Consider the following 20,757-nt stretch of genomic DNA (forward strand, 5'->3'; position numbering starts at 1 on the left):
TTAGGCACTGGGATACATTTTGGGGCAAGCAAAGCCTGTACAAAAGGGATGGGCTCCACTTGAACTAAGATGGAACCAGACTGCTGGTGTTTAAAATCTAAAAGGTTGCAGAGCAGCTTTTAAAATGATGCCTGGGGATTGCCAACAGAAATTGGGTGGCATCTGCTTCAGCAAGCAAAATCCCCTAAGGTGCAAGCGTGCAGACGTTTCAGATAAGCCGGAATAGACAGAGAGAATGTTCTCTCTCTCACACACAACACTGGAACCAGGGGTCATCCCATGGAACTGAAGGTTGGAAAATTTAGAACCGACAAGAGGAAGTACTTATTCACAAAGTACATAATTAAGCTATGGAATTCTTTGTCATGGGATGTGGTGATGGCCACTAGTTTGTCTAAGCCCCTTTAAAAGGGACTTAGAGAAATTCATGGAGGACAGGTCTAGCAATGGCTACTAGTCTGGTGGCTATAGGCCACCTCCAGTCTCAGAGGCATGATGCCTCTAAATACCAGTTACAGGCGAGCAATAGCAAGAGAGAGGGCATGCCCTCACCTCTTTCCCGTGGGCTTCTCGGAGGCATCTGGTGGGCCATTATATATGAAAGGGGATGCTGGACTAGGTAGGCCTTGGGCTTGATCCAGCAGGGCTGTTCTTATGTTCTTATGAAGGCAAGGATGAGATTCAGATGGAAAGGGTAGGAAGGTGTCATCAGACATCATTGTTGGGCAGCTGATTAAGGCCTAAGGCCTACTGCTGATCCCTGAGGCTATATCTATGCCCATAGTCTTCATGTGGTGCTAATGGCACACCTGTCTTGGAGCCTACTTAGGTAAGAGGGGGCCCATAGAGGGCAGTTTTCTGAGGGCCCCTGATATCTGGAGCAGGCTCTGGGTGCCATATTGCTGGAAACAGGCGGTTCTAACGGTTGCAGAAGTTCTTAAAGGAACAGAACTACAACTGAAGCAAAAGTGTCAGGTCCCTAGATAGGCCTCTGCTGTCTGGACATAAGAAGTCAGCCAAATTGGCACTGGTGACAACCAAGAAGAGTGGCAGTCAAGAAGTAGGAACCAGGCAAGGGTTTCAGCCAACATCAGGGGTGATGTGATTTAAATCAAATCTATTTAAATCATAATTTAAATCACAATTTAAATCACTTCACAGAAGGACTCAATGATAGGCATGTGCCCGAAACATTTCGGAGGCCATTATGAAGGCCTCCGAAACGTTTCGGCACTGGGGGTGTTTCGGCATTTCGTTGCCGACAGGGGGTAGCGCTTTAAGGGCGGGGGAGGGTGTACTCACCCCTCCCGCCGCATTTCCCCCGCCGGCGCGCTGTCATTTGGAACCCGTCGTGCGTGCGAGCGAACATGGCAGAAAGGCGTGCACACACATGACGGGCGCATGCGCGCTCGTGACTTCCAGCCACTTCTGGCTGACGGGGCAAACGGGGCGGCAGGGAGGAATGCTGCCGCCCCAAGGGGCTTCCAAATGACAGCGCGCCGGCGGGGGAAATGCAGCGGGAGGGGTGAGTACACCCTCCCCCGCCCTTAAAGCGCTACCCCCCGTCGGCAACAACGATCTTCATGCACATCCCTACTCAATGATTTAAATCACAATTTAAATTACTACTCAAAAATTCTATTTAATCATCGTTTTCTATAAAATTACATTCTTGTCATCTAATATAACCGTAATACATACTTAGAGATAGATGTAGGTTTCATTTTTAAAAGGTAGGTACACACTATAATAGGTACACACTTCTTATAATGCAGTTTCATTCAGGCAACCAGGAGCTGCATTTCATTGTTCCACTATTTGTATTATTCCTGCATGCCTGCAATGTGCATATTTGCATGTTGTGCTTCTGGGGGAAGGAGAGATTTAAAAAAAAAAAAAAAAAACCCACACACCTCTCTCTTACACACACACACACACACACGCACGCACCTGTGCTTCAGAAGTGGGAATGCATCTGCTGCCCGTGTACGTCTTTTGACTGCATGCATACAGCGGCCCCATTCGCATGTAATGGGGAACTGGAGTTAAAGGAGCCCATGGTTGACTTTCTTGTATGTTTAAAACCTCATGAAATCTCAGTCCCATCAGAAAAGCAACCTAAGGTTTCACTTCCCAAACACCAGTTTGAAACCTCAGGCTGTGTGAATTACACTTCTCCTACCTGAGGTTTGCAGGTGCCAGCCTTACATCTGAATGCTGGACAGCAGGCTGCATTGGCTGTAACCTGAATTGAGAGAGGAAGCTCCTCCCTCTCTCTGACTGTGACTGGCTGACAGGGCTGTCTTTCATGCCAGAAGGAAGTCTGCACAGCAGTTCCCCCTCCTCTGTGCAGTCTCCCTGACTGCAGTTTGGTTCCTGTCCATTTCATCTGATCTCGATTAGATAAGTGTGCAGAGGGGAGGGTGGAACCATTGGATCATCGGTTCGGCATTATGTGCAAATGGGGCAATTGTTAGCCAGGTGTCAGCCCCGATGCTCACTGCATGGAGCAATGGTCTTCACTGACTTCCATGTGGTGATCATGTTGTGAATAGAAACTCATAAGAACAGCCAGTTACACACTCACCCAGTGTAGAAGTCACCACAACATCAGTACATTTATCTGATTTGGTAAGTGAAAGTCATGCCATCTTCATGTTCCTGTCCAACAGATTGCATAAAGATCCAACAGAACTGTTTGGAATATGATGCATATAATTTTACCTTAAAGAACATTTAATAAAGGAAGCCAAACTGACAGCAGAATTAGTTTCAAATGTGTGAGAGTTTCAAAGAAGGTTTCTTGGAGGTATTCCAGATAGTTTTTTAAAAATTATTATTATGTTTAGCATGCTGAGAAAACAAAACATTTTAACACACAGGAAATCAAAGCTACATCAAATATGTATGGCATATCCTGTTACAAATAAAAATAAAACTGACCCTCAGCAAATGGCCTGCACAGTTTGCAAATGAAATATCAACAACAGCTACTGCTGTGGATGACTTGAGAGCTGATCTAAATATTCAAATAAATCTGAATATTCAACAGCAGGATGTTTTTGCTTTTGGCTGATCTGCTGGGAACTTTGCAGCTGTCTTGTCAAGGAAGGTAATATTGCAGTTTAGTAAAATTGAATTTGTTGAAATTGCAGGCTTCAATTGAATTTGCACATCTGGGTAACATGATTTGTTTCAGGCTCATTTAAACACTTCATCAGATACCAGCCAAATGGCAGTCTTTAAAATGCACAGTTTGGGTTTGTTTCCTTTTTCTCATTATACATTCTTCTTATGGTTTGTTCTTCTCATTATACATTCTTCTTGCGATTTGTTCTCATATCATAAGAAGAATCTTGCTGGATCATGCCCAAGACATCATCTTCCACTGTGACCCACCAGATACCTATGGGAAGCCCACAAACAGGAGATGAAGGTGTGCCCCTTCTCTTGTTGTTGCTCCTCTGCAACTGGATTCAGAGACATCTGACCTCTGAACCTGGATGTAGCCTATAGCCATCAAGACAAGTATCCATGGATAGACCTGTCCTCCATTTATTATCTATGAGTCAGGTAGTGCCCTAGTCAAAAATTCCAAAGAAAACATCCATGCTGTGAGCTCCAGCTGCTCAGACATGCTGGAGTGAGGTGGATGGGAGTTTTTTCCTAAGAAAGAATGGTGGGGAAGATAGTCTCATTATGAAGAGATGAAGCTATTCAGGTTCTTCCTTACAGCTAGTAACAGAACTTGTTGTTAGTGGTCCACTTAAAAATAACCGGCTCCTAACTATAAAGAGTTTCTGTTCTATTTATAGCTACGTGACAGGAATAAATTTAACAAGTACGTCTTCCTCTGCTAGTCCTCTGTCAGGTGAAGGAGAGCTGGTCTTGTGGTAGAAAGACAAATTGTCCCCTTTGATAAGCAGGATTTGCCATGGTTTACATTTGAATGGGAGACTACATGTGAGTACTGTAAGATGTTCCCCTTAGGGGATGGGGCAGCTCTGGGAAGAGCACCTGCCTGCTTGCATGCAGAAGGCTCCAAGTGCCCTCCCTGGCATCTCCAAGATAGGGCTGAGAGAGACTTCTGCCTGCAACCTTGGAGAAGCCGCTATGTGTAGGCAATACTGAGCTAGATGGGCCAATGGTCTGACTCAGTATAAGGCAGCTTCCTTTATGGGAGGAGACCTTGTCTTGTGGTAGCAACCATGCATTATCCCCTTTGCTAAGCAGGGTCCACCCTGGTTTGCATTTGAATGGGATACTACATGTGAGCACTGTAAGATACTTCCCTTAGGGCAGGCCTGCTCAACTTTGGGGCCCCCAACTGTTTTTGGACTACAACTCCCATAATCCTCAGACACAGTGGCCAATAGTCAGGGATTATGGGAGTTGTAGGCCAACATCTGCAGAAGGGCCGAAATTGAGCAGGCCTGCCTTAGGGGATGAGGCTGCTCCGAGAAGAGCACCTGCATGCTTGCATGCAGAAGCTTCCAAGTTCCCTCCCTGGCATTTCCAGGATAGGGCTGAGAGAAACTCCAGCCAGCAACCTTGGAAAAGCTGCTCCCAGTTTGTGTAGACAATACTGAGCTAGATGGCCAATGGTCTGACTCAGTATAAGGCATCTTCCTATGTTTATTTATTTATTTTATTATGTAACACATTTGTATACTGCCCAAAATGCAAGTCTCTGTTCCTAGGTTGAATCTGTGGGTTCCTAGGGTAGAATCCCTGACAGTTTTAAAAAAGTCTTTAAAGATGCATCTGTTCACCCAGGATTTTAACTGATACTGTTTTGATTGTTTTAAATGTTGTTTTAGAATATTGTTTTAAAATTTTTAAATTGTTGAGTTTTAAATTTCTTGTTTTTGTTTTTGTTTTTAATTAATGTTTCAATGTTTTTTTTATCTTGTAAACCGCCCAGAGACATAAGTTTTGTGCGATATAAAAATATGTTAACTAAATAATAAATAATAAAATAAATAAATAAATAGAAGGAGTCTAGTTTACTGGATGGCTTCCCTACCAGGCTGGTATTAAAGCAATAGAGCACATTTCAAGGCTTATTTTAACCATGCATTTCTTAAGGCCAGATTGTTCATTGGATGCTTATGAAATTGGAAGATACCCAGTTGTTTACAGCCCAGTTGCAGGCACCATCTTCTATCAGCAGCAAGATAAAAGGCATCCTCGATTTTGCTAAGCAAAGAGTCAAAGGTTGGAATTTAAACATGCTTGGGTCGTTGTGATCTCAGAGATCGTTATTCTCTTATTGATGTTTTACAAAGGTTATCAGCCTTCAGTCGAAAGTACTCCAGTGAAAACAAAGCAGCCAGATGTGACAGAAAGCCCTCCACATTCCTGGTTTAGTATGGCTGAAGTCCATGGTACTACATAAAACGAAAAATGACTACCATTTAGTTTGAGAACAACTGGATTGGCTTTACTTGCTCTCGCATACACTGCATACTTTACAATGTTGCTTAAATTTTAATATAAATGCTTCCAGTGGGGGAAAAGAAATAATCTGACTATATGTTAAATGCCTCAAACAATTACACATCTTATTAAAATGCAAGGAGGGGGAAATCTGAAATGAATGGCTATTGATCTTATAACTGCTTTCCATGGACCCAAATGGAGTCAGGATTAGGGCTAGTGACTCCCCTATGGAAATTCTGATACTATATGAGCTGGGGAAACAGAAATCTGTTATAGTCTATTGGGACATCTTTTCTAACGTTTTAAATCCACCCAGGAATGTTTTGCTGCATATTTATGGCCAGTTATTTTTGTCATAGAGTAAGAGACATGTCTTGCTGCACCTCATAAATTTGACACACTCTAGCATGAGTCTTCAAGAACATTTAGTTTTTCCAGATGTAAATCACAAACACTGTGGGCACAGTTTGATACTATGTATTTTAATTCAGGGTGGGTATCTTGTACATTTGGAATGTGTCCTTTGTCTGAACTCGCTGCTCTGTTTAATGAATATGCTAAAACATTTAGTGGTAAGAATGGTTTTATCTGAAACTACTAGAAGGCTTTGAATGACAGTCATGGAAGTAACACCAATAACAGTGTTTTATAGGGGTGTGCAACTGTTTGGCTCATTCAGGCCTCCTAGGCATTTGTTTCATAACACATGAAATTTGGACTAAATGGCCCTAATTTCCATTCATTCCTAAACAAATGCATACACCCTACTGTTTCATGGACGTGCCTCAGTAATTGCCAGCCTGTATTTAAAAAGTATGATTTTTGTAAGTGTCTTTTCTAACATTTGGTATAGAATGGTATCTGGTATAGCAGACAGAATGTTGGATGTCAACTGGAGAGGCTTGGGTTCAAATTCTGCTCAGCAAGGATGCTTACTGGGTACCTTTTGACAAGACCGCTCTCAGCCTAACCTACCTCATGTAGTTGTTTGTGAGAGTAAAAGAGGGGAACCCCCAGACATACCTCCTGGAGCTCATTGGAGGAAGTATGAGATATAAATAAAATAGTTTATAGCCAGTATCAGGAGTCAGTAGGGATTAGGAGTGTGCAAACAGGTTCGAATCCCTATTGTGTTTGGCAGTAGTATTTAATGATCTTTTTTTCTGAGCACTGTAAAATACTGTTTGAACTGAAATGTTCCTCTTTACTTTGCTGTCATCACTGCTGTCGAGAAGTGGATAGTGGCAGTGCTCACAGTGTAGCAAATCCAGTCCAACACTGTACAGCTAGTTAGAAACACAGGAAGCTGCCCTATATTGAGTTAGACCATTGGTCCATCTAGCTCAGTATTATCTACTAGGGATGTGTGAATCAATTCAGGTACAAAATGATTTGTACCTGAATCTAGCTGATTTGGGTGATTTGTAGACAAAACAAATTGCCCCTGTGCTCACTTGCCCAGATTCGGGTACAAAACAAATCACCCAGATATCGACCCCCCAAAATTTGGGGATTTGGACCTCCGTTTTGTGACCAAGGTGGGTTGGGTGGTAGTGCCCAATGGGTGGAGGGAAGCTACCATCCAGATTTCAAAAAAATTGAGCAAAGGGGTGATTTTTAATCTCTCTCTTTTTGAAGTTGGTGTGTCTTTGTGGCAAATTTGAGGCAGAAAAGGGGTTCCAGAGCAGATGGAGGTGCCCCAATAGGTGCCTGCTACCACCCAGATTTCAAAGAAATTGGTGAAAGGGTTGATTTTTTTTTAAGTTGGCGTGTCACTTGGGGGGCACCAGGATGGCCCAGAGTGGGTTGTGGTGTAGTGCACATATGGTACCAACAACCCCCCAAACCACAAGCCCATAGGGTACTGGATTTTATTGTTTTCAATGTTTGAGGTGTTTTGAGAGTAGATTCTTTGGTCGGAAATGAGAGTGGATTCTAAGTTCATTCATCATTTTGCACCAAAGAAGATTGTGAACTTGGGCATAACTGGGGGGGCAGGGCACGTGCCCTAGGCACCACAGGGGGGGCTCCACACCAGTGCCTGCCACCCCCACCCCATTGCCCACCTGCCCAGCCCCAAGGCCCCTCAGCCACTTGCCTGTTCACCTTTCCTGCTTGTCTTGCTCTCCAGACAATCGGAGCAGCCTGCAAACTGCACACAGCAGCTCCTTCTCTCCGCACCTCTCAGCTGATCGGCAGGTGGGCAGGGCTTCCAGAGAGGCCTCCGTGTAGGCTTTGCTGAAGCCTGAACTCCAGTGCCCCGACAGGCAGCCAGCAAGGAAGAAGGAGGCAGGCCTAGTGGCCATCGCTGGCTGCCTTTTACCCACCACAGTTCTCTCTGCCCAGCACAGTCCAGCATTTGCCTGCTTAATGGAGGTATGACGTGAATTCCTTTTTGTGGTTATGTATAAAGGGATATACTTAATATCCCAGTATAAAGAGATCCCAGTATAAAGGGATCTGCTTGCTATAGGGCTTTGATTGGGGGGCGGGTGGGGAGACTGAGAAGTCTGAATATTTAACTAGGGATGGGCCCGGACATTAAAATAGCCTCCGGACCGGTCCGGACCGGTCCGGACCTGGGCGGTCCGGTTCGGGTTGGGGGGTCCCCTTAAGAGCGGCGGGAGGGTTTACTTACCCCTCCTGCCGCTTTCCCGATGTTGCGCCGTAAAGTTTAGAGTAATTGGGGCGGCAGGACACCTCCCTGCTGCCCCTTCCCCGACGTTGCTTCAAAAGACTCCCAGGAGTCCTTTGTGCACGTGCGCACGTCACAGAGACTTTTATAAAACTTTTGTGCTTTGACTTTTGTAACAATAACAAAAACGTATGCAATGGTCTGTCAAGACTCCAAGTAATATTCAAGTGGTCCACGAAAATAAGTGTGAGAATCTCTGCTCTAATGCACATCAGCTTACATTCTCAGTGATGAGCTTGAAGGAAGTGCCTTAGGAATAGATGTTTGAGGGCCAAATGACATGTGGCACCGAATATGTCAGCGCATAGTTACTTGTAAATAACAGCTGTGCAGAGCCCTGGCTTAGACTGAGCCCGTAATACAGAAACAGGATGGTTAATGTTGTTTTTTTAACCTTTTACCTCAGCTGAAACGAAGCCCCAAAGTGCCATTGCATCAAATGGCACTCTCAGAGTTAAATAACTGCTTGAGAGATGATTTTCAGCAGGAAAATAGCCTGGAGGTAGAGGGTTAAATGCCCCCTACCTCCATGCTGTGGTTTTGATCCAAATCACAGCCCTGCATAGCTGCTACACAGAAGTAAACTTAAATCTGTATCCACACACTGATGTACTTAATGACACATGTAGTTTGGTACTTCAAGTTCCATTAAACATCTCCCTTCCACAAATGACAAGAGGCATGACACTGGTAACTTTAAAGATATGAGGATCTCCCTCTAGAGAATCATTGTATTAATAAGGTTCATTTAGAATTAGGCTTTGTGTTTTTGTCTCAAGAATCAGGATTCATTGTGGGCAAGCTGTTCACTACCAGCAGTGTTTTCAAAAGGTCTTAGTACTGCTTTATGTTTCAGGGGTGCGTTTTTATGACGTATACAATATAGCATTCTTAACCTTTAGCCTTAACTCCAGGTCTTCTCTATACATTGCCATTTCTATCACTAACAGATGTTTCTTTGTTTCATGCCATCAGCTATAGAAACAATGAATACTTTTCTGCAGACACATTACTGAATTTTGCATAGTATCCTCCTTACCTGGTAAGCATGTGGATTTGAAATATGTTCCCTGAAAACTAGGCAAAGAGGCACCTTTTAAAGTGATAATTCTCTTTTATTTAACAGGGGAGAGCAACTGGCACCAGCACATCATTCCTCCAAGTGGCTGTTGCTGGCATCTATCATGTTTCTTTTTAGATTGTGAGCCCTTTTAGAATAGGGAGCCAACTTTTCCCTCCCTCCATCTCTCCCCCTCCCTCTCTTGAAAAGCGGTATATAAGTATTTGTAGTGGTACAAGTCTGTTCTCCTTTTCTGCAGCTTTATCTAAGGGTCAAATCACCATTTGGCCTTGAATATTTTTTTCTCCTAATTTAAATAGCTACTACAGGGGATGTTATAGGATCAGGACCACCATATGTGTGGAAGACTTTAAGAATTTTCCCCTGCCAATCCCACACAGCTGCTTTTTGCCCCAGAAGGGAAGCTCCCAATGTGCCAATGAGAGCTTCCTTCTCAGGGCAAAGAGGAGCAGTAGGACTGCCAATCTATATTTGGACCTAAGCTGTAAAGGGTTCAATTTGGATTGGGGTCATGGGGGTGGGGTGGGGTGTAGGGGTAGAAGACTAAAGCTCCCTCCCTAGGTTACATTCCTGATCCCAGTTAGGCTGTTTTTAACATCATGGCCACAGTAACATGTAACATGAAATGAGCTGAAGGGGCTTCCGGTTACAATTTGCATACGTCCGAATGTGGGCAACTGCGCTCACGATGGAACATGCGGCCAATGTGTAATTTTAATGTGGCTAACGTGTGATTTTAATGTGGCCAATATGTAATTTTAATGTGGTCAGGGGCAGATTAAGCTTTTTGGCACCCATAGGCAAAAAGGCTTTTGCTGCCCCTTTACTGTAAACAAAAATGGTTTGCCTTTTCCCCCCTCAAGGTAAAAGGAGGGACTTACTCCTCACCCACTCCACCCTTGCTGCAGCTGCCATGCCCACAGAGAGGGGTGGCAAAATTTGCTGCTCCTCAGATTTTGCCGCCGTAGGCAAATGCCTACTCTGCCTCTCCGTTAATCCACCACTGAATGTGGTCAATGTGTAATTTGGCCTTTAGAGGACATATGATAATTCCACAAATGGTCACAGATTTCTTTTTTCTTACATAGATTGCTAAACATTTTACTGCTGTATACAGTACTATGAGGGAGAAGATGGAAGTATACTTTGGGGGAAACTACGTGAGAAAAGGAAAAATAGGTGACTTACAAAGAATTATTTGTCCCTCTTTCTACACATTATTTTCCCCCTAATAATGAATGCATGCGAATCTGTCCTTCCAATATGACTTTGCTCTTTGAATTCTAAATATATTTTCCTAATAGTGCCAATGACAAAAGATGCTACAACACTCCACAGAACTGATCCATCATTTTCAAAGGTATCTAACCAACATCAAGTTAAAGCAGTCCAGGACAATGACAGCTTTTTTTTCCATTGGTACATAGCAGCCACGAGGGCCCCTGACTGACTTGGTACCATGGTGGGCGTGGCAGGGGGAGAGTAAAATCCCCCCTACTCTCCTGCCTGCTACAGTTGTAGTCTGTGGGAGGGCCTGATCTAGCTACTATTTCCCAAACAAAATTGAATTATACTAGGGCCAATGACCCATTTAAAGTCACATAGAATTTGGCCCATGGTCCACTGGAACAGAAGAAGGCTATAGCTACTGTCCCTGACTATTGGTCATTTTCAGGGCTGTGCATCTTCTCAGTTCTTGTGTACAGAATGCAAAGCAAAGACTTCCTCGGGGCTGGAATGTGGCTGTCTGAGAATCTTAGTGTAGACTTTTTCCTGTGATACTGTTACTGAGAAAAGATGCTGTACTGCTCCACAGAGTTGATCCATCATGTTCTAAAGACATCAAACCAACTAGGAGGTAAAGCAATCCTCTGTTAGACTGTTTTTGTTTATTGATTGGTTTTGCTCTTAATGCTTACTTGCCTTATCCAGAAGTAGTAATGTGCTCTTCAGTCAAATGTAATGGAGATAAACTTGTGTAGGGTGGCGGGGGAGCCTCTTTGCATCATCCTCTTGTTTTAAAGGGAGCTGTGCATTCCAATGCTGGAGAAGAAAAGTGCAAATGCTTCAAAGGAAAGCAAAATCAGAACAGTTTTAATATGAGTGATCTTTCTTTCTTTCTTTCTTTCTTTCTTTCTTTCTTTCTTTCTTTCTTTCTTTCTTTCTTTCTTTCTTCTTTGTCTGAAGGGAGAATATATACACCTCCTGCATGGTGAGATGTATATGCTGCGCGCACACACACACACACACACACACACACACACACACACACACACTACCGCCAAAAACTTACGTAGTCTCTGGAAAGTTTACAACAAAACTTCTAATCTGGAAAGCGCAAATATTTCTCCATGTGTTCCTCTTTTGTACATTACCCTGGAAATATAAAAGGATGAGGTGTAATTCAACTGCAAAGTCTTTTTTAGCATTTCCTCCTAATGATGAAGCCATACTCAGCTTCCTTTGGGCACATCACTTTTCTTTCAGTCTGACTTGACTGATGGGATGATTTTGAAGATTAATATGGCAAGATTTAGAAGTCACTTTGGCTGACAACCTGACTAATGACACACCGGTACAACAGGAGAAGTTTCAGACTAACACTGCACAATGTGGTTGTGTATGGGAATTTTCAATCACTTTCCCTTCCCCCAGAAGCCTTCTGTGTCACCTGAAAATACATCCCTGAGTGCCCTGTGACCCTTAGGGTTATATAGTCATCCCTCGTGGGTCACCCAATCACAGTTTTGAGTATCCACGACAGGGAACTTGTGGCAGGTCTCACTAACTGCAACCCGAGAATCCATAGTTTGGTGAGATACTTTGGGGGAGGTTTTGTGATTTTTTGGGGTCAGGGGTTTGTTTTTCGGCAGTTCCCTTTAACTCCTCCTACTGACTAATGGTGATTTGGTGGGGATTTGGAGGGCTTTTTTCTATATATATTTTAAAAATAGATTTTGCAGTCCTTTCATGACCACGATTCCCATAGCCCCCTGTTTGCCATTGATTTCAATGGCTTGCCAACCGCAAGTTCGCCAACCGCAAGGTTTTTCCCGGAACGGAACCCTCATGTTTGGTGAGGGATGGTTGTATTTTCAAAGTGCTTTCTGGGGAAGGGGTCATCAAAATTTGCCCCCACCACTGAGCCTGTAGTGTTGTTGAGATTGCCGAACTTTTCAGAAGCACCAGTGCTTCTCTTGTTGCACTGGTATTTCATTAGGATATCAGCCTTTATATTCTGACAGTTGCAACAGGAATGGCAAACAATAATACTATCTAACATTTCTATAGTACCACTTGAGTGTTAGGCACTATACAGAACACAAAACTGACAAGGTCTCTACCCAGAGGGCTTCATAATCTCTATATTAGACAAAAGGCTGAGGGGAGAGATCAGGGAGTGCCAATGATGACTTGACAAAAGACAGATTATCATTTAGGAGAAGATGAAGCTACAAAACCCAATAGACGTTACGAGCATTGCTTTGAGCCTAGTGGACTTCCTATTCCAGATTCACTCAGGTAATTGTGAGGTCTTAAGTTCCCTTTATTTGTGGCAGTTGTACAAATTATTGCCAATCACTTGATAGCTGATTCTCTAGTAAAAATCAAAAGCAGCATCCCTTCCAAGTAGGTGGAGTTTAAGCATTAAGACAAATCACGGTCAGAGATGAAGTCTCAGTCACACTTATATTTGCATTTCAGTACCACAGCAGTTGTGAGCCACCTAATGGCACAGTGGGGAAGTAACTTGCCTAGGGAGCAAGAGGTTGCCGGTTTGAATCCCCGCTGGTATGACTATGGGAAACACCTATATTGGGCAGCAGTGATATAGGAAGATGCTGAAAGGCCTCATCTAATACTGCATGGGAGGAGGCAATGGTAAACTCCTCCTGTTTTCTACCAAAGAAAACCACAGGGCTCTGTGGTCGCCAGGAGTCGACACTGACTCGAAGGCACAACAACAACATGACTGTTCACAGAGACATTGCTTGGATGTGAAGTAAGAAAACACATGATGAATTCCTCTGTTTCTTTCGAGAATTCCTTTCCTTTTCCAAGGCTGAACCCAGACCTACGGCTCCTGATAATTCTAGAAACAGCTGTTGCCGAATGAGTTCTCTGGTAGAATATAATTTTATTAAACTACTCCCAGAAGGCCAGGTTAAATTGCTCCCCCCCCTTGTGCAACTTCTTTTCTCATCAAACTCTTGACTCATTTTTAACTCCACACACTGGTTCTCACAGAGATTATGAGCAAATACATCATCTTGGGGATCTTGAATAGCTGAGCTAGACTAAGGATGAATCATTCTTTGCCTAGAGTATGGATATTCATGCCTAATGGAATCACAGAATTTAAGTAGAAATAAAATGCTTGCATAACAGGGTGCATTATTATATCAATGCTTTTTCTAAAGCTACTTGTAACATTAAAAGCTATTGATTTCATTGATCCATGTGTGGAATAAGTGGCAGAGCAGTTTCCAAACCAGATCCAAGTGGCATTGGGTCTGATCCAACATAGGCTCACCCTCCATCTCCTGACGCACAACTTCCCATAGAGACTGCTTGCATTTTCTATGGGAAAGTCCTTCCCCATAGGAGAAATTATAAAATGTCCCAATAGTACACTGGCTGGCACTTTGATAATCCTTGGAATTGAAAGGACACATTTGGCAGTGCCTAATTTTCCTTATTATTTCAGCCATTGTGAATAAAATGGAGAATATGACTAGTTTACTTTAAAAATAATAATAATCCACAACTCCCAGGTGCTGCTTTAAAAATAAAGATGTTTCTTTTGAAAGCGATCTGGGCTGGACTTCAGTTGGGCAGGAACTCCCCCAACACACACACACACACACACCCCACAGATTTTGTGGGACTTGTTGGTAGTTTAGCCTTTAGGAGGGCAGGCAGTAGTGGTTGCAACTTGTTCTCTCTCAGGCAAGACAAGTTTCTCAGTGGTCTGGGGCCTACTTGTTTATAAGAACAAGTAGGCAAGCAGGAAGGAAGAGGAACAGCAGGAAGTGATTACCAGAACCAAGGGGCACATGCACAAATTTAATCTATTACTTAGCTCTTAGAAAGAGCTCAGCAGTGATCTGGATATATGGTATTCAGGGCTAGCAGGAGCAGCCAATGAGGGGTTGCAAGTTGGAGCTCAAGAGAAGAGTGGCTTTGTGCATTACATACTACATTGGGCACAGGAAGCTCAAGTGTCTCATACTTCCTGTTCTCTGTGCTTCTGTGTAATGTCCAAAGTGGCCCTTCCCCATCTTCTCAGTTGCCATGGATTTTGCAAGCTCCTGATGTGGGAACAGATTGCACATCTCACAGTGTGTATGTGGGGAGGAAAGGGGAGGTCAACATCCCAATTAGTCATTAGGAAAAAAGCTATATTTTCAGAATTTGTGAAATCTATAGCATTGTAATACAGCCCTGTCTGAACTGAGGCTTTTGTCTGTGGACCTGTTCATGGCCTTGGACAGTATGGAAATAGCAATGTTTGCTTGTTGAATTATACAAGTGTCATTATGGCCATTAGATTCTGCATCAGGTTTTGAACCCGAGCAGATCTGCATGTCACCTCAGTATGTTCCAGATCAGTGGATTTATTTGTGGCATTGCAACAGCAAGACAATGGCTTTTTTGTGGGGGCAAAAAGAAAGAAAGAAAAAAGAGTAGAGCTTAATTACAGCTTCACTTGAAATGCCTGTGGTTTAGACTTAACAGCATCCTAGTGTCCATGAAAGAATAACTATTGTTATATGGTAAGTATAGTGTGGGAAAGTTTTCTGTTTGAAAACATATTCCTCTTCGTGTAGCTGATGGGAAGCATAAATAATTATTCTAGAACTAGTGGCAATTTTCTCTCCACTTCACAGCAGTGAATTCTCCTCATTTGTGCCAGTGAAGACATGGCAGTAATCCTTATTCCCATTATCTTGCATCGTAAACCTCTGCAAGATGGGCTATCCAGTCACAAAAGAGATGTTGCTGAAGCAGAAGCTGAGCCAGCCCAGTAAAAGTACAGTTCACTGTACACATTGAGAGCTTTCCAGCAAAGCGGTAGACTAGCACAGAGAAATAAACTCTTTTCTGCAAAGAAATTATACTCTAGTTTAAAACCAGGGCTCCCTGTCCTGGAGGAGCTGGGTATATCCCAAATGTAATTGCTCCCAACCTTACCGTGCATATAATTACTGTTGTGGTAATATGTGCAATGGGCCAAAATATTTGATGGCTTGTTTTCTTCAAATATACCCAGGAAATACCATAATCATAACTCTGCCTGCTGCAAAAGCACACGCTGCCTGTGACACATGGGCAGTGGGTTTGGACAACGAGGTGGCCCGGCCAAAGCCAAAAGGAATGCTGCTTGTTTTTGTTTTTCTGGAAAGCCTAGCTAACAGAGGACCCAGTCACAGAAGTCAACGTTATGACATTAAGTCAAATGGGCTCATGCCCAGGGAAGTAAGTCAGAACATGGGAAAGTCACCTTGACTGACATTGGACAGATGAGGCAATGTGTTTTTCTTTGCATGGCTGGGACTATGCAGAAGTAGCTGCAAAACCACTTTACTGTTCAAGTCTAGGGGGAAGATGGTGGGTTAAGGGGGCATCTGGGAAGGCTAGATTGTGGCCTACTTTGCACTAGATCTGGTTCTGTCATACCACGTTGGATAACAGGCTAACAAAGCACTACCTGATACAGCTTCTGATGTCCTGTTTGCTGAATATCTTTGCTCCACATGAACCTGAGCCCTCCTCCTCAGGTGGCTTTTGCCAGTATGCCATGGGCTATGCCAGGGCTGCATAGCTTCAGCCTCCAGCTGTTTATGGACTACAGCTCTCATCATCCCCAGCCACAGTGGTCAATAGTCAGGGATGATGGGAGTTGTAGGCCAACATCTGCAGGAGGGCTGAAGTAGTGCAGCCCTGATTTATGCCATATGATGGATGGATATTAGGGCAGCTTGAGCTCTAGGCTGGGTATGCTATCACTCCACCTATGAAACAATTGGCTGGTAAATTGTTATGGAAATGTATTAGCTCTGTACGTGCAATGTATCTACATAAAATTAATGCAGGGGGGCGGGGGGGGGGGTTGTGCTGCCGCTCTACCCCAACTTCCATGGGTTCATCAGAACTTCTGTATAGAGCCTACACATGCCCAGGCTACAATTGTGTGGGCTTTCTCCACACAATGCATACCCTGAATTTTTACAGGGTAGACATTGCACATACACAGCCTATACATATACCAGTTGTACATCCATACACTCTGTACAGAAGTCCTGGTGAACCTACAAAGGTCAGGATAGGGCCAGCATGTGCAATTCCACCACCTCTCTTCATGTGCTCTTTCTACATGTATGTTGCAAGAACCAAGAAATGCTTTCATGCAAGCTGCGCTGAAATGAATGGGAATAATTCAGGGTCCCCTGAGCACCACTTCCATTTACTTCAATGAGTTTGAGAAGTTCTTGATAGTTTGTATCCTTAACTATAGGGTTAAGAAAATATCTATCACACTGTTTATATCCTATACATCAGGGAAGAATTTGGTGCTTAATAAGCCTATGCTTTATATTTCAAGAAATATCCTGGCTTACTTTCTCCCAGCTGGAGTGAGGTAATTGCCTTTAGGCTGCACGTATGTTAATGAAAAGCAGATGGGGTGAACAGGAGATTGGCCACAAAAAGAAATTGCCTTTAAACAAAATGGTTTTTAGGAATAGAGAACCCACCTGTATATGCAGGCAGGCTACTTGGCAAGCTTTTATACACATACGTTGTAGGTGAATTTGAAAACACTTTGACCTTTGTTTTGATTGGTGTAAGGAAAATCTAGAAACACCATTTTGGGATTTGTGTTAATGTGCTGTCTGGAATGTGAAAATCATGCATTTTTGGACTGACCCAGAGAAGAGGTGGGAATTGTGTTGGGCCAGCGAAGCAATTCTGGAAATAGTGGCTGAAATGCAGTACCAGTGCAAGCATGTCGCACTAGTGCAACAATGTCATGCCAGCTATTTCCGCTAAGTCAGGAGATTGTATTCAAGACTAGTGTTGCATCGGTGCACACGGGGCGGAGCCATCATTGGGCGAACGGGTTCAAAGAACCTGGGTCGCCACCAATCAGGGGCCACAAGCACTGCCCCAGACACACACCCCACGTCTGATGTCAGACAGTGGGGTCTTATTTCAGTCCCAAATGGGGCTGTGTGGCTCCATTTAGAGCTGAAATCGGCCCGCGCTGCCTTGGTAGCATGGCTGGAGTGACTCTCCCTGCCTTAAAGGCAGGGAGAGCCGCTCCTGGTCTCGCTGCCAATGCAGTAGGGCTGATCGATCTCCCGCCCAAATGGTACCACGTGGCCCAGTTTAGGAGAGAGATCGGCCTGCACTGCATGGGCAGCACGGCCAGAACGGCTCTCCATGCCTTTAAGGCAGGGAGAGTCGCTCCGGCCCACGCTTCCCAATGCAGCGCGGGCCAATCTCCCTTCCAAACAGGGCCATGCAGCCCTGTTTGGGAGGGAAACCACGTCCCCCGCACCTGACATGGGGACGTGGCTAGCTGAGGCCCTGCGTCTGACGTCAGATGCAGGAGGTGGGGCCAGGGGGCCTCCGCCAGCCTCCCTACGCTGCCGGGTGCACAACCTGTGGTACACCTCTTGCTGTGAAACCTTTTCCTAAGTCTATATATGCTGCAGGGAATTGTGCAAAGCGATCCTTGTTACAGAAGCACAACACTTTCGCAAGTGGACTGAGAGTGTAATCAGAGGCAAAGCTAGGGGAGAGGCAGCCCATGTTCACCCCTCTCCCTAGCGGCCCCTCAGAGTGAGGGAGGTAATGAAGAAAATAGGGAGTGGTGGAGCTGGGGGGCCCTTGGGAGCTGGGGGGCCTGGGTTATTTGAACCCATCCACTCCATTATAGCTACACCCCTGAGCGCAATCATTATTGGCTTGTTGTGTCATGATGGGTGTGTGTCTGGGGGCGGGGTGTGTGTGCTTACCTTTACTGAAGAGTTGCTTTTAAAAAAATAAAATGGCTGCCTTCAGCATTTTTGAAAATGCTGTCTTGCCTTTTCTGGCACTGCCCTATCATGCACAAGGAAAGAAAGAAATACCATGACATTACATCATTTCCCTGATCCATAATGGGGGGAAATGACTGTGTCCTATAGTTTCAGGGTGCAGAGGCGCTCTTACCCCTGGATGTCCAGACCAAAGTCCATGGCCTCCACACCCCCTGGAGCCCCCAAATCCTCCTTAGTCTGTCCTGGGTGGTGCTGACCTGCCCACTGTACCAGTTGGCTGAGAGTAACCTCTGCTTTAGAGACAGAAGGAGAGTGGGGAAAGAAATATGTGGGGTGGGAATATGTTGTGTCTGGAAACACTACATAAATAAATAACTAATGCTTATTTGCATAAATATACCTCTTTTATCTTCTTACATTCTTGTGAGTTCAGTTGCTGTTTGTGCCCTCGAGAACCCACGTGTTAAAATACTGTGTGTCATGGTGTGTGTGTGGTGGGGGTGGCAGTGGCTGAAAAGGCCTTTAGGTGCAAGCTCCAAAATTACCTAGGTGCACCCCTGATAGAATGTGCTCATTCCGCCCACCCCCGCAGTAATGCACTAGGGAAAGGATGCAGTTATCATGAGATTGCTTCCTTTCCTGGTACATTATAGGCGGTACCAGGAAAGGGAAGATGAGATTTTCAAATAGCACCACTGTGACTGCCAGAAGGCAGCCAATTTCTTCAAAGAAGCTGGCTCTTCAGTAAAGGTAAACCCCACCCACACCCTCCAATCATATTCGATACTATACCGATACAATTTGCTATAGTATTGAATCATCTACAGATTTTGGAGGAATTTTTCTCCAGAATCTTTTCTAGATCAAAATGCTCCAACACAGCTTGTATTACCTTGGACAAGATTATTGGTTCGATGCCATGCACAGACTTAGTATAGTGCTTTTCTGTACTTAATGACCTATACCCAGGGTCACTTTTAACACGCACGTGTACTGTCATTCACACAAAAACATGTGTATAGACACCTGTCTGCACACAGAATGTAGGACTTTTGTATAATAAAAATGTTGTAAAAACAAGCCAGACTTCAGGTCTGGACTATAAAAGCACTCCCGTGGCTCAAATGAGTAAGAAAAACAATGGTATTTTTTCATTCACCGAATAGCCCCACTGTGTTTCCGATTTCATTCTCATTAAAAGTTTTCTACATCACAGGAAAAATAATCTTACAATTGTTCTTTGTATTCCTCCTCATTTTTATAATTTGACCTGACTCCCATAAAAAGTATAGGAGAGTTTTCCTGCTGACTACAGTGAAAATAGGATTGTGACTTCTTTTTCAAGAATGCCTCCGCAAAGTTTTATGTTTTTTAAATTGCTATTGATTTATACAGGCATTCTTCCTCATTATATATGGTATGTGACAGCAGAAAATATATCTAAAATAGGTTAAAATTCGTTCTTGGAAATCTACACATTGGTTTACTTGGATTGTTTCCAAAGTTATTTTTGAAGTTAAATAAATAGAGCTGGAGTTGGACTCTAAGCAGGAAAGTTATTGTGCTAACACTTCATTAGCAGATACGCTCTCCCCCACCTCACTTCTTTTATCTTGGAAACCATCTGATAATTTGCTCTCACAGAAATGGAAATCTCCAGACTCCAATAGAGAGAATACTTTTTGAGAATTAGGACTGGAGCAACAGAACTCTAATTATAGGCCATTTTTATTGTATTTTATGATTTTATTTTATTTTATTTTAACCTGGGATTGGGCAGGGAGCTCTAAGTGTACGGTTTGCCTTCTGTGCAAGGGAGTGTGGGTGGCTTGATTACTGCCATGCCCCTGCATGTTTGTAAATCATCGCCGATGGGGCTGCACTGCTAGGTAGCCCTGGTGTGCCATAAGAGCTCCATGCACACTCTTCCATGATGTAACATCCATTGAAAATAATGAGCATTGCGTCATGCAGTTGCATGCACGGGGTCCTTATGACAGACCGGGGATGCCCTGCAGTGATTATGAGTGTGCATGGACAGTGCTCAAGCTGCCTGTGTTTTGTGCAGTATATAAGCCACTGACTCTGTGTGATGATGTGTGTCAGCATCATAGGGTTCATACCTGCTGGCATCACTCACTGAGTTTTCTCTTCAGCAATATCCTAAAAGGGGAGATCTGGTATTTTGTTACCCCTGCTATCTGGGCAAGGCACTCTTCAGGTGGTGGTTCTCTTATAGTTAGCAGCGGTGTTGCCAGCCAGCCATATTTTGGGATAACACAGAAGATTGGGATCAGGATAAGCACCCCCTACCCAAATATCTCAGTCACACTGGATCATGGGCTCATGATTCTAATACCCACTTTATTCAGCCTAGTCAAAAGAACTTGACTCTTGCAGGTTGATAGGCACAGGTTATACTGGCAGTGTGCCTTCAGGTCTATCAAGACAGACTGAAACCAGGATGTACCCACACCTTGCTAATGAGCTTC

The 20,757-nt window shown here is 43.9% G+C and overlaps 1 long non-coding RNA gene across 2 annotated transcripts in view; it reads right to left on the reverse strand.

The window, feature by feature from the left end:
- Positions 1-2,632: 2,632 nt before the first annotated feature.
- The window catches only part of LOC128346510 (uncharacterized), a 36,162-nt gene continuing 18,037 nt past the window's right edge, over positions 2,633-20,757 (reverse strand). Inside the window, exons 2-4 of one of the 2 annotated variants that reach the window (XR_008317000.1) lie at positions 11,512-11,594; positions 11,138-11,261; positions 2,633-3,406 (exon numbers count right to left, since the gene is read on the reverse strand). This is a non-coding gene — a long non-coding RNA (uncharacterized LOC128346510). Of the gene's footprint in view, positions 3,407-11,077; positions 11,262-11,511; positions 11,595-20,757 lie in introns of those variants that run through there. The other variant, XR_008316999.1, reaches the window with a different exon arrangement.

This window comes from Hemicordylus capensis, chromosome 2, assembly GCF_027244095.1.
Source record: "Hemicordylus capensis ecotype Gifberg chromosome 2, rHemCap1.1.pri, whole genome shotgun sequence".
NCBI classification, from domain to species: Eukaryota; Metazoa; Chordata; class Lepidosauria; order Squamata; family Cordylidae; genus Hemicordylus; species Hemicordylus capensis.